The sequence below is a fragment of the Sus scrofa genome, chromosome 6 (genome assembly GCF_054392235.1).
Source record: "Sus scrofa isolate SSC_HxYL_T2T_F1_AM1 chromosome 6, Sscrofa_HxYL_maternal_Yorkshire_Landrace_v2.0, whole genome shotgun sequence".
NCBI lineage: Eukaryota > Metazoa > Chordata > Mammalia > Artiodactyla > Suidae > Sus > Sus scrofa.
This window is the reverse complement of record NC_139388.1, coordinates 125287311-125301512: the sequence shown is the minus strand read 5'-3', so window position 1 is coordinate 125301512 and position 14202 is coordinate 125287311. Positions and strand designations below refer to the sequence as shown.

The window sequence follows — 14202 nt, the reverse complement described above, 5'->3', positions numbered from 1 at the left end:
AGAGTCTATTTAGTACTAGGCTCTTTTTCCAATCGAATGATACTCTATGACAAATGGCACAATCTTAGAGCCAAAGTTACTTGAAGTAAATATATGAAACAAAGAGCCTTCTGAGATTGAGAACCAATGTCAAATAAATAGTTAGACACAAGGGCAAACATTCTTGACATTTTAACCATTGCATCCCAAACGTATCTAATGTAGAGAACATACAAAGTTTAACATTAATATCACATTATCAGTTAAAACACTTTTTAGATTTTGCTTTGAATCTATAAACTACTTGCTTAAAATGTATTTCTTCAAGTCCATAACCAGGTATAATACCTTGATTGTACTTTTCAATAGATTTTTCTGGTTTGAAAAAATATTTGTGAAAATATTTTGTGAAAAAATTTTTTGTGAAAAGTACGCATAAAATGTGTACCCAGTATCGGTTATCAATCTGATTTGAAACAATTAACATTAAGACAATAGTAAATATATATCTATAATGTTGATTTGGTTTTCAACTATTATGATGCTTGTGGTATGTCACCAAATAATTATTTATTATTATTCAATTTAGCCTGATTTGAGGATCTGGAATAGGTATTCATGACTTTCAATAGCATGTACAGCACAGACTGATCCCTTCTCTTACACTGGTAGCAACCAGCCTATAATAATTTGTGTAGTTGTCCAAATAAATAATAAAAAGGCAATGATAAATAACTGACAAAATATATAGCAAAGTAAAATATTTTAAAACTAGTAAGAATAATCCATTCTGCAGATTAGTCAGCTACCATGATAACATCTTAAACCAAAATTCATATACAGTTAACCTTTGAACAAGGAGATGAACTGAATAGGTCCAATCAAACACAGATTTTTTTTCCAATAACTATATTGGAAAAATATATTTGAGATTTGCAACAATTTACAAAAACTCAGAGAGGAACCATGTAGCTAGCCTAAGATACCAAAAAAGTTAGGAAAAAGCAAGGTATTTCATGAATGCATAAAATATATGTAGATACTAGTCTATTTTATCATTGACTATCATGAAATATACATGAATCTATCAAATAACTTCAAAATTTATCATAACTCATACACACAAACACATACTGTACGTGATGCCACTCATAGTTGAGAGAAATGTAAACTACCATAAAGGTTCAGTATTAAATAATAACTGCATGAATAAACTATACATGCTGTACTACTATAATAATTTCACAGCCACCTCCTGTTATTATTGTAATGAGCTCAAGTGTTGGGAGTATTAGTATCCTCTTAAAACACCATGTGATGCTCAACCGCTCATGAGCAGTTTATCTTTCCAGTAAATTGTGTAACACAGGGAAAAAAAGTGGTATCTTGTGGTTCCCATATATTATGTTGGTTTAGTGCAATACCGTAAACTCTGAATAACACCATGGGATCCATACAAAGTGCCACTGATGATGCTGAAAGTGCTTCCAAGAATCAGAGAAAAGTCATGACAATACCAGAAAAAATTGAACTACTTGATATGTACCATAGATTGAGGTCTGAAGGTGCACTAACCACTATTTCAAGATAAATGAATCCAGCATAAAGACCATTGTAAAAAAAAAAAAAAAAAAAAAAAAAAAAAAGGAAAGGAAATAAATGAAGCTGTTTCTGTGGCTACTCCAGAACACCCAAAAACATGAATATTTTTTTATCTGATACAAAAAATGCAACTTTTTCTTTTTTGACCACCCCATGGCATATGGAGTTCCTGGACCAGGGATCAGATCCAAGCCACAGTTGCAATCTATGCCACAGCTGAGGTAACGCAGGATCCTTTAACCCATTGTGCCAAGCTGAGGATTGAATCCGCATCCTGGAGCTGCAAAGATGCCACAGATTCTTTTGTACCACAATGGGAACTCCCCAGAATGTAGCTTTTATGTGGGTTCATGATTGCTATAAGAAAGGTATACCTATAGACTTTGACATGATTTTTTTTTAAGTATAGTCATTATATAACAACTTAAAGCAAAAGGAAGGTGAAGGATCTAAAGCTGGAGGATTTGATGCCAGCGAAGGATGGTTTGATAATTTTAGAAAGAAGTTTGGCTTAAAAATGTCAAGATAACAGACAGGAGAAGCAACTTCTGCCAACCAAGAGGGAGAAGATAAGCCCTCAAGTGCCATTAAGAAATTTCCTGAGGAGAAGCATATCTGTCTTAACATGTGTTAATGCAGATGAAAGTACCCTGGAAAAATGCCAAAAAGGACACTTATTAGTAAGGAAGAGAAGTGAGCACCAGGATTTAAGGCAGGAAGGGATAGGCTAATGCTGTTTTGTGTAAATGCAGTCGGGTTTGTGTTCAGGACTGCATTTATCTATAAAGCTGCTAGCTGCTAACTCCTGAGCCTTGAAGGGTAAAGATAAACACCAGCTGCCAGTCTTTTGATTGCACAACAAAAAGACCTGAACGGGAACCCTTTTTTTGGACTGGTTCCATTGATGCTGACATCAGGAAGTACTTTGCCAGTAAGGGACTGTCTTTTAAAGTTCTTTTGCATTGGACAATGAATCCCCCTAGCCACCCAGAACCCCACAAATTCAACATCAAAGGCACTGAAGTGGTCTACTGCCCCCAAACACAGTTGTACATATCTAGTTCAGTCTCTAGATCAGGCGGTCTTAAGGACCTTTGAGGCTCATTACACATGGTAATGTGTAATAATACTCAATGGAGAGGACAGTTGACACTATGGAAGAGAACAGTGATAGAACAACATGAAAGTTTGGAAGGCTCACACCATTGAAGATGCCATTGCTCTTACAGAAAAAGCCATGAAGGCCAACATGTCTGAAACAATAAATTATTGCTCGAGAAAACTCTCCAGATGTTGTACGTTACTTCACAGGATTTATAACAAAGCCAATCAAGGAAATCACAAAAGAATTGTGGATATGGTTTTAAAAAAAAGTGGGGTGTGTGTGAAGGATTTCCAGACACAGGTGTTAGAAAAAATCAGGAGATAAAGAAACCATACCAGAGAAATTAACAGAAGACAACTTGATGAAAAGGGGTGATTTCAAAACAGTGCCAGATGATGAGGGAAAAGACAGAGGAAATAGTGCCAAGACAGGGAAGCAAACTAAATACCCAATGACAGAGGAATGGATAGAGAGGATGTGGTACCTATGTACAAGGGAATATTACTCAGCCACTAAAAAGAATGAAATAATACCATTTACAGCAACATGGATGGACCTAGAAATTATCAAACTAAGTGAAATAAGTCAGAAAGACAAAAAAAATACATGATATATGTGGAATTAAAAATGATATAAATGAACTTATTTACAAAATAAAAATAGACTCAACAGATGTAAGAAAAAAAAAACCTTATTGTTATCAAAGGGGAAAGGGAAGGGAAGGATAAATTAGGAATTTGGAATTAACTGATACACACTACTATATGTAAAATAGATAACCAATAAAGACCTACAGTATAGAACAGGGAACTACATTCAATATCTTGTGGTAATAACTTATAGTAGAAAAGTGTGTGTGTGTGTGTGTATCTGACTTACTTTACTATAGACCTGAAACACTATAAATCAACTATACTTCAATAAAAAAGAATAAAGAAACAGTGCCAGAAAAAAAAATACATTAGACAAGCAGGCAGAAGGGTTCAAATTATTCAAGACTTCTTTTATGACATGGACCCTTCTATGATACAGGCACTAAAATTAATGCAAACAATAGTAGAAGAAGTGATGGTACCATACAGAAACATTTTTAGAGAAATGAAAAAGCAAAAAAGACAGAAATCATGATGTATTTCCTTAAAGTTACACTGAATGTGCCTGCCGCTTCTGCTTCTCATCCACCTCTGCCCCCTGAAACAGCAAGGCCAATCCCTGCTTCCTCCTCCTCTGTATACTCACCATGAAGATGGGGAGAATGAAGACATTTCTGATATTCACTTCCACTTAATGAACAGTAAATAATCAACATGCCTTAGAGTTAATAAACTAATCTGTTGTGTATGTGTGTGTGTGTATTCCTGTGAAAATCAAATAAATGTACAGTAAGAACTGTGTAAGATGTTTTTGTGTCATCGTCATCATATAAGTATAGAACATCAGGTTGAAGACGTATCGAAATGGGTAGGCAACCATTATATAGGCATACAGTGAGTGATACTTAATATAAAATTCATAATGTGTTAGTTTTCTCACTGTCTTACAACTTTGCCATCAAAGAATTACATTACTATACAGTATGCTCCTCTAATAATTTGAGAAACTGCCTACCAGCTTATCATTACAGGTAAGTAGATTTTTTTAAATGTAAAAATGTTTCTAATACTGTATTGTGAATATGACTGTAATACCACTGCATGCCATAAAAATTTTACTTTGCAATGATTCATTCACTAGTGTAGAGGCCAGCTTGCCATGAAGTAATCGTTATCAATTACATTAGATTACCATAAAGCAATCATATTGCTGCTTCTTCATTAATAATGCATGAATTATTGTCATACCTGTAAATAAATATGAATTTCTTTTTCACATTATCTTTTCATTTTGATGTCCAGTGTTACATCATATGTATAATATCTAGTGTTTTGTATCCTATAAGACTATATTGAAATAGGTACTGAGAGACAGCCGATTCATCTTGTAAACAGATGATGTAACACAGTATCGATAAATATAATACAGTAACGTAAGTATACTTTCTCTTCTTTATGTTTTTGTTAATAAAATAACATTTTTGTTTCTCTAGCTTACTTTACTATAGCAATATGGTATATAGTACATATAACATACAAAATATGTGTTATTTGACAATTTATATTATCAGTAAAGGTTAAATCAATAATGGGCTATTATTAGCAGTTAAGTTTTGGGGGAGTCAAAAGTTATATGCAGATTTTTAACCTCTAATCCCTACGTTGCTCATTCAAATATCAAAGAAATCAAGTATTTAGACAACAGAAAATAAAGACGTAAATTTTCATAAAAGAAAGCAGAATCCTATTTAGAGAACTATGTCCTAAGAACTATGTCCTAACTGATTTCCCAATACTCAATACCACCATGGCATACTTGGTGGCAGACAAGGCATAATGTGCTTAACCTCTCTGCCCGGCAGGCAGCTTCTCAGATGGCCCCAATGATCACAGACTGTCTCCTGCTACTTGTGCCCTCGTGTGTGAACCTCTCTCCCTGCATGTAGGCAGGACGTGTGACTTTCTTCTAATACAGCAAAGGTATTGAAATGTCACTCCCCCAAATAGGTTACATAAAATAGCAACTTCTGTCTTGCTAGTAGACTCTATTGCCTTCTTGGCTTACCTGTTTGGATGAAACAAGCAGCCACACTGGAGAGGTCTACGTGACAAGGAACTGAGGTTGGCCTCCAGCCAAGAGTCAGGTAGGAACTGAGGCCTGCAGTCCAAAAGCCCACAAAGAACTGATTCTTTCCAACTACATGTGAGCACAAAGTGGATCCTCCCCCAGTCTGGCAACACCTTTGTTGTAGTCTGCAGGAGACCCTGAAGCATAGGAAATCCAAGGCTTGATTGGATTCCTGATCTCAGAAACTGGGATCCTAAGTATGTTTTAAGCTGCTACCTTTTGTAGTAATTTGTCACAGAGAATAGATAACTAATATATCATCTTTAAGGTAGGCATATCTCAGAGTCTTGTTACATTAACCAAATGACTTATTAAATATGTAAAACTAAATTACTTAAAATGCAAATATTAGATGGTTAGTTCTGCTTAATCTCTAGTAAAGCAACTTGTGGCATTCCTACCAATAGCTTGGAGAACACAGTTTGTTTAAAATATATAAAAAACAAATTTTGGTAGCAAATGACTTTAGAGTAACTTATATCCTGTACTTTATTTTTCTTGTATTTTTTAAATTAATGGACTTTTTTAAGAGTAGTTTTAGATTAAAAAATTGAGCTGATAGTTCATATACTTCCTCTACCCCTAACATGGTTTTTCTGATTTTTAACATCTTCCATTAGAAGTAAATTTGTTAAACTGGTTAACCAATATTGATGCACTATTATTACCTAAAGTCCATAAAATCCATAGTCTATGTTAAGGTTTGTTTTTGTGTTTTATAGTTCTAGGGGTTTTGACAAATGTTCTATATATCTTCCTTTATCCCCTCTCCTTGACCCCAGGCATCATCTTATTGTCTGCAGAATTCTGCCTTTATCCTACATTTTACATTGTGATCTCCTATAGTAATGCTCTTTTCAGACCAGATAACAATGAGTCAGAGTCAGTAAATGTGACTAAGTATTCATGCTTCTGATGCTCTTTATTAGAGTTATCCTCATTTACATTTCAGTTAATTCTGTATTTTGATAAAGCATGACCTTCTTTGGTCTCTTTCTCTCTCTTGTATTCCCTTAGACACACTGTCACATTTTAAGTTTACTTTCTAGGTACAAGATATCACTATAGCAAAAAAGCCAAAATTCTATTCTGTACATTCTAGGCTTAAGAATGTATTTGATTGGTGGGGGTGGAAGACACAGAAATGGGTTTCTAACTGTTTTCTTAGCCCACAGTTCACAGTGACACAAAAATGCTATAGACACTGTCATCTTAGGATTCAAAATTCCTGTGTCACGGTATACTATATGCAGACAACGGAAACTTGCCTGGACTTAAGACCTTCATTATCATTATGATTCATACAACTGGACCACATTTCAAATAAATCTATGTCAAAATGAATCCTACAAATACTTTTAATATCAATTCTCCTTAAATGGAGGATCTCTGCAACATTTTTGATATAATACCAGATTTATTAGTTTCACCCATTTATCAAGGGTAGCATTTCCTGTTCTTTTTCCTTGGCTATTAAAAGTATATATTTTATTAACCAACATTGCTTACTGACTCAAGGGTACAGCTGCTAAAGTGATCAGTCCTACAAGCATAGTGAATTTATCAGCAAGACACTCAGACATTTTGAAACAGTCTTAATATTATGGCTCCAAAAAGCAAAGCTTCAGGCACTATTATTCTAGGATATCTGATTTTAATAGTTACTTGAATGTCAAAATAGTCACTGGTCTTTTTTTTTCCTTATTAAGGATTTCATTACTACAAAATTAATACTATATTATTCTTAATTAAAGGCAATACTTATGGTTACTATTAATTACATAAGACTAAATGATACATTGTGATAAGAGTTTGAGTTCAGGTGGTCACTGTAATAGGCATAAAAAAACACTGCACCTGAATAAAAACAAAAATTGGTACTGAGAAAAATCAATATATGAAGTTAGGTTTTAGAAAAGGTGTCCTCAATGTTGGAATAATGTTTATGTTAATTTTTGTGCATGGTGTAAAGAAGGTCTAAATTTATCTTTTCTGCACATGTCCGACTGTCCTATCAATGCTTGTTGAAAAGATTATTCTTTCACCATTGAATTGCCTTAGCACCTTTGTTGAAAATCAATTGACCATAATTGCTAGAGTTTGCTACTGAATTCATAATTCTGTTCCATTGATCTAAATGTCCATCATTATGGCAGTACTATACTCTGGGATACTATATGTATTAGCTTTTTATTTCTGTATAACAAATGTAGCAATTTACAATAACACAAATTTATTACCTTACAGTTCGGTAGGTCAGAAGTTCAGACAGGCTTGTCTAGGTACTCTGCTTAGTTTTCCACAAGACTGGAATCATGGTGTCAGCTAGGTCAGGAAATAGGAAATATCCGAGGAAGAACCCGCTTCCAAGCTCATTCAGTTTGTTGACAGAATACAGGTCCTTGTAGTTGCAAGACCTAATCACTATTTTCTTGCTGTTGGTCAGAGACCATTCTTAGCTCCTAATCCCTCCATCTTTATAGGAGCAATGGTGTGCAGAATCCTTCCTATGGTTCAAATCTCTCTCTTTTGCTTCCCGCTGGGGCAAACTCTCCACTTTTCTCATGTCATTAGGTTAGACCCATCTAGATAATCTCCTTTTTACTATATAACAAAACATAATTATAGGAGTGAAACCATTTTGTCAGAGGTCAAAAGTCATGCAAATCAAGTTAAAATTTTATTAATTGTACTCTATGATAAACATTAAAATTAGAAAGAGTGATCTTACACTTTGCCATTCTTTCTCAAATTGTTCTTGGGTCTTATTATTCCTTTGTATTTTCATATAAATATTAGAATCATCTTATCAATTTCTGCAAAAAAGAAATTGGCAAAATCTGCTGAAAATATGATGGAAATTAAAATTGTCGTTTTAATAACAGTGAGTCTTGCAATCCATGAACATGGAATAATTTCTTAGACCTTTATTTTCTCTCAGCAATGTTTTGTTATTTTCAGTATTTTTATTGTACTGCTTTTATTAAATATAGCCATTTCTGAATTGTTCAATGGTAGTAAACAGAAATAACACTGACTTTTACATATTGATTTTGTGTCCTGTAATCTTGCTTAACTCATTTATTAGTTCTATCAGTTTTTTTGTGTGTGGACTCCTTAAGATTTTCTACATACAAGATCCTGCTGACTATGAATAAAGACAATTTTATTCCAGTAATATATAGAAAGTTTGCTGAAACCGAGCTCCCTTCTGCCCCCTTCCTTTGTACAAACACACACACACACACAACATCTTTATATACCATAAGCTCAATAATACAGTATTATACTATTTCTTTATCCAAGTGTCTTTTAAGTTATTTAAGAAGAGATATATAATTACTATACCAGTGCTCTATTTCTCTGTGTGAATTTGAGTTACTGTCTAATGTCATTTTCTTTCATTGGAACAGACTTCTATTAGTATTTATAATAGGAAGGGAAGCTAGCAATGAATTCTCTTGTATTTATTTATTTAGGGATGTCTTTATGTTCCTTTTATTTCTGAAGGATAGTTTGGCTTGATTCACAGATGTTTGTTTTTTCTCCCCTTCAGCTCTTTTATTATGCTATATCACTGCCTCTTTCCTCCACTGTTTCTGATGAGAAGTCCCAGCTGTAAATCATATCTTTGTTCCATCTGCAAATCTTTTATTCTGTGAGGAACTTAGTAATATATTTCAGTCACACATATCATAGATATCCAAAGAGCATGACATCTTTGATTTGGTTTCTTTGTCAGAAGTATGGTGACACTTCTGGACTGTGAAGAAAATCTGGGTTTCTTATAGCAAAGATAGCTTAGTACATATAGAATTAAAATAAATATTACATAAATACACATTAAAATGAATAAATAAATTAGGGTTAATATGGTAAAGAGTTCTATTATCATATGACTATATGTGGAAGTTTAAAAAAATTTCCTTAATCTTTGACAAAGGAGGTAAGAACATAAAATGGGAAAAAGACAGTCTTTTCAATAAGTATTGCTGGGAAACCAGGACAGCTGCATGCAAAGCAATGAAACTAGAACACACCCTCACACCATGCACAAAAATAAACTCAAAATGGCTGAAAGACTTAAATATAACACAAGACACCATCAAACTCCTGGAAGAGAACACAGGCAAAACATTCTCTGACATCAACCTCATGAATATTTTCTCAGGTCAGTCTCCCAAAGCAACAGAAATTAGAGCAAAAATAAACCCATGGGACCTAATCAAACTGACAAGCTTTTGCACAGCAAAGGAAACCAAAAAGAAAACAAAAAGACAACTGACAGAATGGGAGGAAATAGTTTCAAATGATGCAATGGACAACAGCCTAATCTCTAAAATAAACAACTTGTACAACTCAACAGCAAAAAAGCCAACACCCCAATGGAAAAATGGGCAAAAGACCTGAATAGACATTTTTCCAAGGAAGATGTACAGATGGCCAACAAGCACATGAAGAAATGCTCGACATCACTGATTCTTAGAGAAATGCAAATCAAAAATACCATGAGATATCACCTCACACCAGTCAGAATGGCCATCATTAATAATCCACAAAGAACAAATGCTGGAGGGGGTGTGGAGAAAAGGGAACCCTCCAGCATTGTTGGTGGGAATGGAAGCTGGTACAACCACTATGGAAAACAGTAGGGAGGTACCTTAGAAAACTATACATAGAAATACCATATGGCCCAGCAGTTCCACTCTTGGGCATATATCCAGACAAAACTTGCCTTGAAAAAGACACAGGCACCCACATGTTCACTGCAGGTCTATTCACAATAGCCAAGACATGGAAACAAACCAAATGTCCATCGACAGATGATTGGATTACGAAGATGTGGTATACATACACAATGGAATACTACTCAGCCATAAAAAAGAGCAACATCAATGGAACTAGAGACTCTCATAGTGAGTGAAGTAAGTCAGAAAGAGAAAGACAAATACTATATATCACTTATAACTGGAATCTAATATACAGCACAAAGGAAACTTTTCACAGAAAAGAAAATCATGGACTTGCAGAATTGACATATGGTTGCCAAGAGGGAAGGAGTCAGGTGCTTGGGGAGCTTGGGTTAAAAGATACAAACTATTGCCTTTGGAATGGATTAGCAACAAGATCCTGCATGTGCAAAAATAGAGTGTGTACATGTATGTGTAACTGGGTCACCATGCTGTACAGTAGACAAAAAACTGTATTGGGGAAATAACTATTAAAAAATAGTAATAGGAGTTCCTGTCGTGGCGCAGTGGTTAACGAATCCGACTAGGAACCACGAGGTTGCGGGTTCACTCCCTGCTCTTGCTCAGTGGGTTAACGATCCGGCGTTGCCTTGAGCTGTGGTGTAGGTTGCAGACGCGGCTTGGATCCTGCATTGCTGTGGCTCTGGCGTAGGCCAGTGGCTACAGCTCCGATTCGACCCCTAGCCTGGGAACCTCCATATGCCACGGGAGCGGCCCAAAGAAATAGCAAAAAGACAAAAAAAAAAAAAATAGTAATAAAACAGCAAATTGATCAAAAAATGTTTAAAACTAAAGCTGTAAATAAAAACCCCAGAGTAGCTAAAAAACAAATATATATATATATATATATATATATATATATATATAGTTACTGATAATGGTAAACTGAACAATCAAGAAATAACATATATTTGGTATATTCAGTTTAATAACATAGGATTGCATTTATCCAATTATTTAATTGGGAAAATTATCTTCCCAACATGGTCAAGCTAAAACTAGTTTCACATTTCAAATGAGTAAATTTCAGTCTGAGAATCATTTGTGCGTAACACCCAGTGTTCTGGTTATTGAAAATAAATGCGACATTAATATAAATAATTTTTTTCTGTCTAGTGTATTACCCAGACCTAAAAAAAGAAAGGCAGAAAAAATAATCATGGGAAAAATAGGTAAGTTTCTGCAAAAGGCCTTTTACCAGATCAGAACAAAGGACTTAATTAATATTCATTGCCCCTGACTGAAAAATAATGATGATTTTATCCATTTTATAGAAAAGGGCGAAATCCCAAGAAAATTCCAAATCTACCTTTTTATAGCTACTTGGCAAAAAAAAACAAAAAACAAAAAAAAACAAAAAAAAAAACAACTTAGGAAAAAAAAGTAAGGTAGTCTTGCAAAGCAATATTTTTGAACAACAGTGGGAAAAGCTACTCAACATTCTGCCAAGACTTTCTTTTACTATAAAGAGTACTGTGGAAATATTATACCACTCCTGAAATGATACAGCCTATCCAATAAGATTAAAATAGAAGTGATAAGCATGATAATTTAAAGTGATTTTAAGTTCAGATTCACACACACACAGACACACACACACAAATAACACTCAATAATGGCAAGAAGAGCTATATTCTAAAATGTACAACTGGTCAAAACCATGGTTACTAGATCCTCCTACGCCCAAGACCAGGGTTATACTGTGGGTAAGCATTGTTTCTTAATAGGATGGAGTAATAAACACATCTCAATGAGGTATCTCAATCTAAATAGGACAAATGAAAAATCTTTCTAGAATTCACAATGAAGAACTTGTAGTGGTGAATAAATTACAAAATGAATGGAGAATGCATTCATCTTTGAGGCAAAGCAAGAAAGAAGATGGGGAGAAACAAGGAAAAATACATCCTGTAAATGGAGCAATTTCTTTTCAAACAAAAGTAAAAAAATCATAAACTAGGACATTCTTCTGAAGAACTGTGGGTTTAATAAAACTATATACAAAATCTATAATAAGCAATTTGAGCCACATGGCAACCAATACAAAAAAGAAACAGAACAAGTCTCTTAAAGTCAAATGAGTGCCTAATGAAAAATGAACTGCTGAATTTCCATCACAAAATCTGAAGACGAGTTTTTAAAAAAACATATTTTGAGAACAAATAAAATTTTACGTTTACTTGACATTATGGCTACTCATAGGAAAATCAAATGAAGAGTTTCCTACCATCTCTAGTGTATTTATGCTCCAGTGTCCAAAAAATTGGATGTCTTATTAAGATCCTAAAGAGGGCTGGTCATAGAAATAAGGGCATGTAAAGCAAATTTTCAATATTTTTTAGCTATCTCAAGTTTTCTTATCCTTCTCTTTTTGAGAAAATATGGAGTCATACTGTTTGGGTTCATATCTTGATTTCCCAACTTGCTACACACATGACCTGGGCAAGCCTCTTGTTCTGCCTGGGATTCCTCCTCTATAAAAATGGGAAAAATAACTTCATTGGGTTACTGTGAGGACTAAATGATTTAATATGTGTGAAGAGCTTAGAACAGTACCTGGAGTACAGAGTACGTACCACATTTGTTAAGTAAAAGTTAAGTATTTATTAAGACAAACCTAGGCCAGGTTTCGAGTGTATGAAAACCAATGTAACAGGATGCTTGTTTTTAAAAAAGGCTCAGTGAGGCAGATGGATGAATAAACAGTAATTACAAAAGAACAAGAATGGTGTTACAATAGAGATGAGTAGCCTATCTGTGAGCAAATAAAGAGGACATCTAACTTTACCACCTCCTTATTCAGGCTCAGTGTTCACAGAGGTGCCCTTTCTGTCAGGAAGTAGACTTGTGGACCAAATTCACCCAATCCCTAAGGGGGTGAATGAGAAGGTGCTTACCTTTGCTCAGCTAAGATAAGCCTATCAGGAAGAACGAATCAAGTAACACAAAAAGGTAACAATCTCTACTTGGTATTAATAAAGAAACTTATTTTCCCTCTAGGTTCAAACAGTACAGCCTACAAGTGACTTCGGTTTCATCTTCATTGTATATAAGACATCATCTAAAGCCTGACCACCAGCTACTTTCTGAAAACATGGTTTTAAAATTTCTCATGATTAAGTCAAAAATTCAAAAGTACCTCTTTTTGAGGGTATACTTTCTTCATACCCTTGACCAACAATTTATTTTTTAATACTTGTGATTTTCTAAGTTTTGTTCCTCAAGGTTAAGGCTAAGGGAGGCAGTGTTAACTGTGATTGATTTCTAGGGAAACCTCCAAGAATCAATAGCTTAAACATAAAACGCTAATATTTGAGAAAGTTTTATTCTCTCCCAATTTAAGAAGTAGGTAGAAAAAGGGTTAGTCCTCCTTATCTCGATGTTTTTGAACCTCCTAGTAATTATTTCTTGACTTTCAGTTTATAATCTTAACTACTGGCAACTGAAAAGCCCCTCTGCCTCCCCCCCAAAACTCTTGCCAAACGGGCTGCCCTTCCTTTTTGTGCCATTTATCACAACTACGTCATGGAGAAGAAGGGAGTGGTAACATAAAGACAAAGTCAGAAATTGATCTTTGTGCTACAATTTTCTCTAGCCCATCCATGACAGCAACAGGCAAGGGCACATTAAAAAACGCCTGCCCTTTTCCAAAGTAGCAGGACAAATCCAGATGAATGGGTAAGATTAACTATCACTCCCTTTGCCTCATTTTATAGCCTTGGTTTTCAAAAAAAAAAAAAAAAAAAAAAGAACAAAAGGAAATATTTTAAGTTAGAATACAAATAAACTATTCATACTTTGGTCATTTCTTCTAAATGTTATGATTTCCAAAAAAAGGTGATATGTTAAAAATCTAAGCTATATCACATTCCAGCAAAATTATTATTCCTTTTTTCCTGCTCTTTCTTTTTACTTTTCCATATATTCAAACTTGAGGTTCAAAACTGGAGCTTCCTGGCCAAAAGGCTTAACTCATCTGAGATAGTTGTCGCTAGGTTGAATAGCATCGTGTTCTTTAGAAGGGTTACAGAAAACTATTCAGGA

General features: G+C 34.5%; 1 protein-coding gene across 19 annotated transcripts in view; it reads right to left on the bottom strand.

Annotated features, from left to right (window-relative positions):
* KIAA1328 overlaps window positions 1-14202 on the bottom strand; it is a 365741-nt gene that overhangs the window by 225604 nt on the left and 125935 nt on the right. The gene's annotated exons all lie outside the window — the stretch shown is intronic.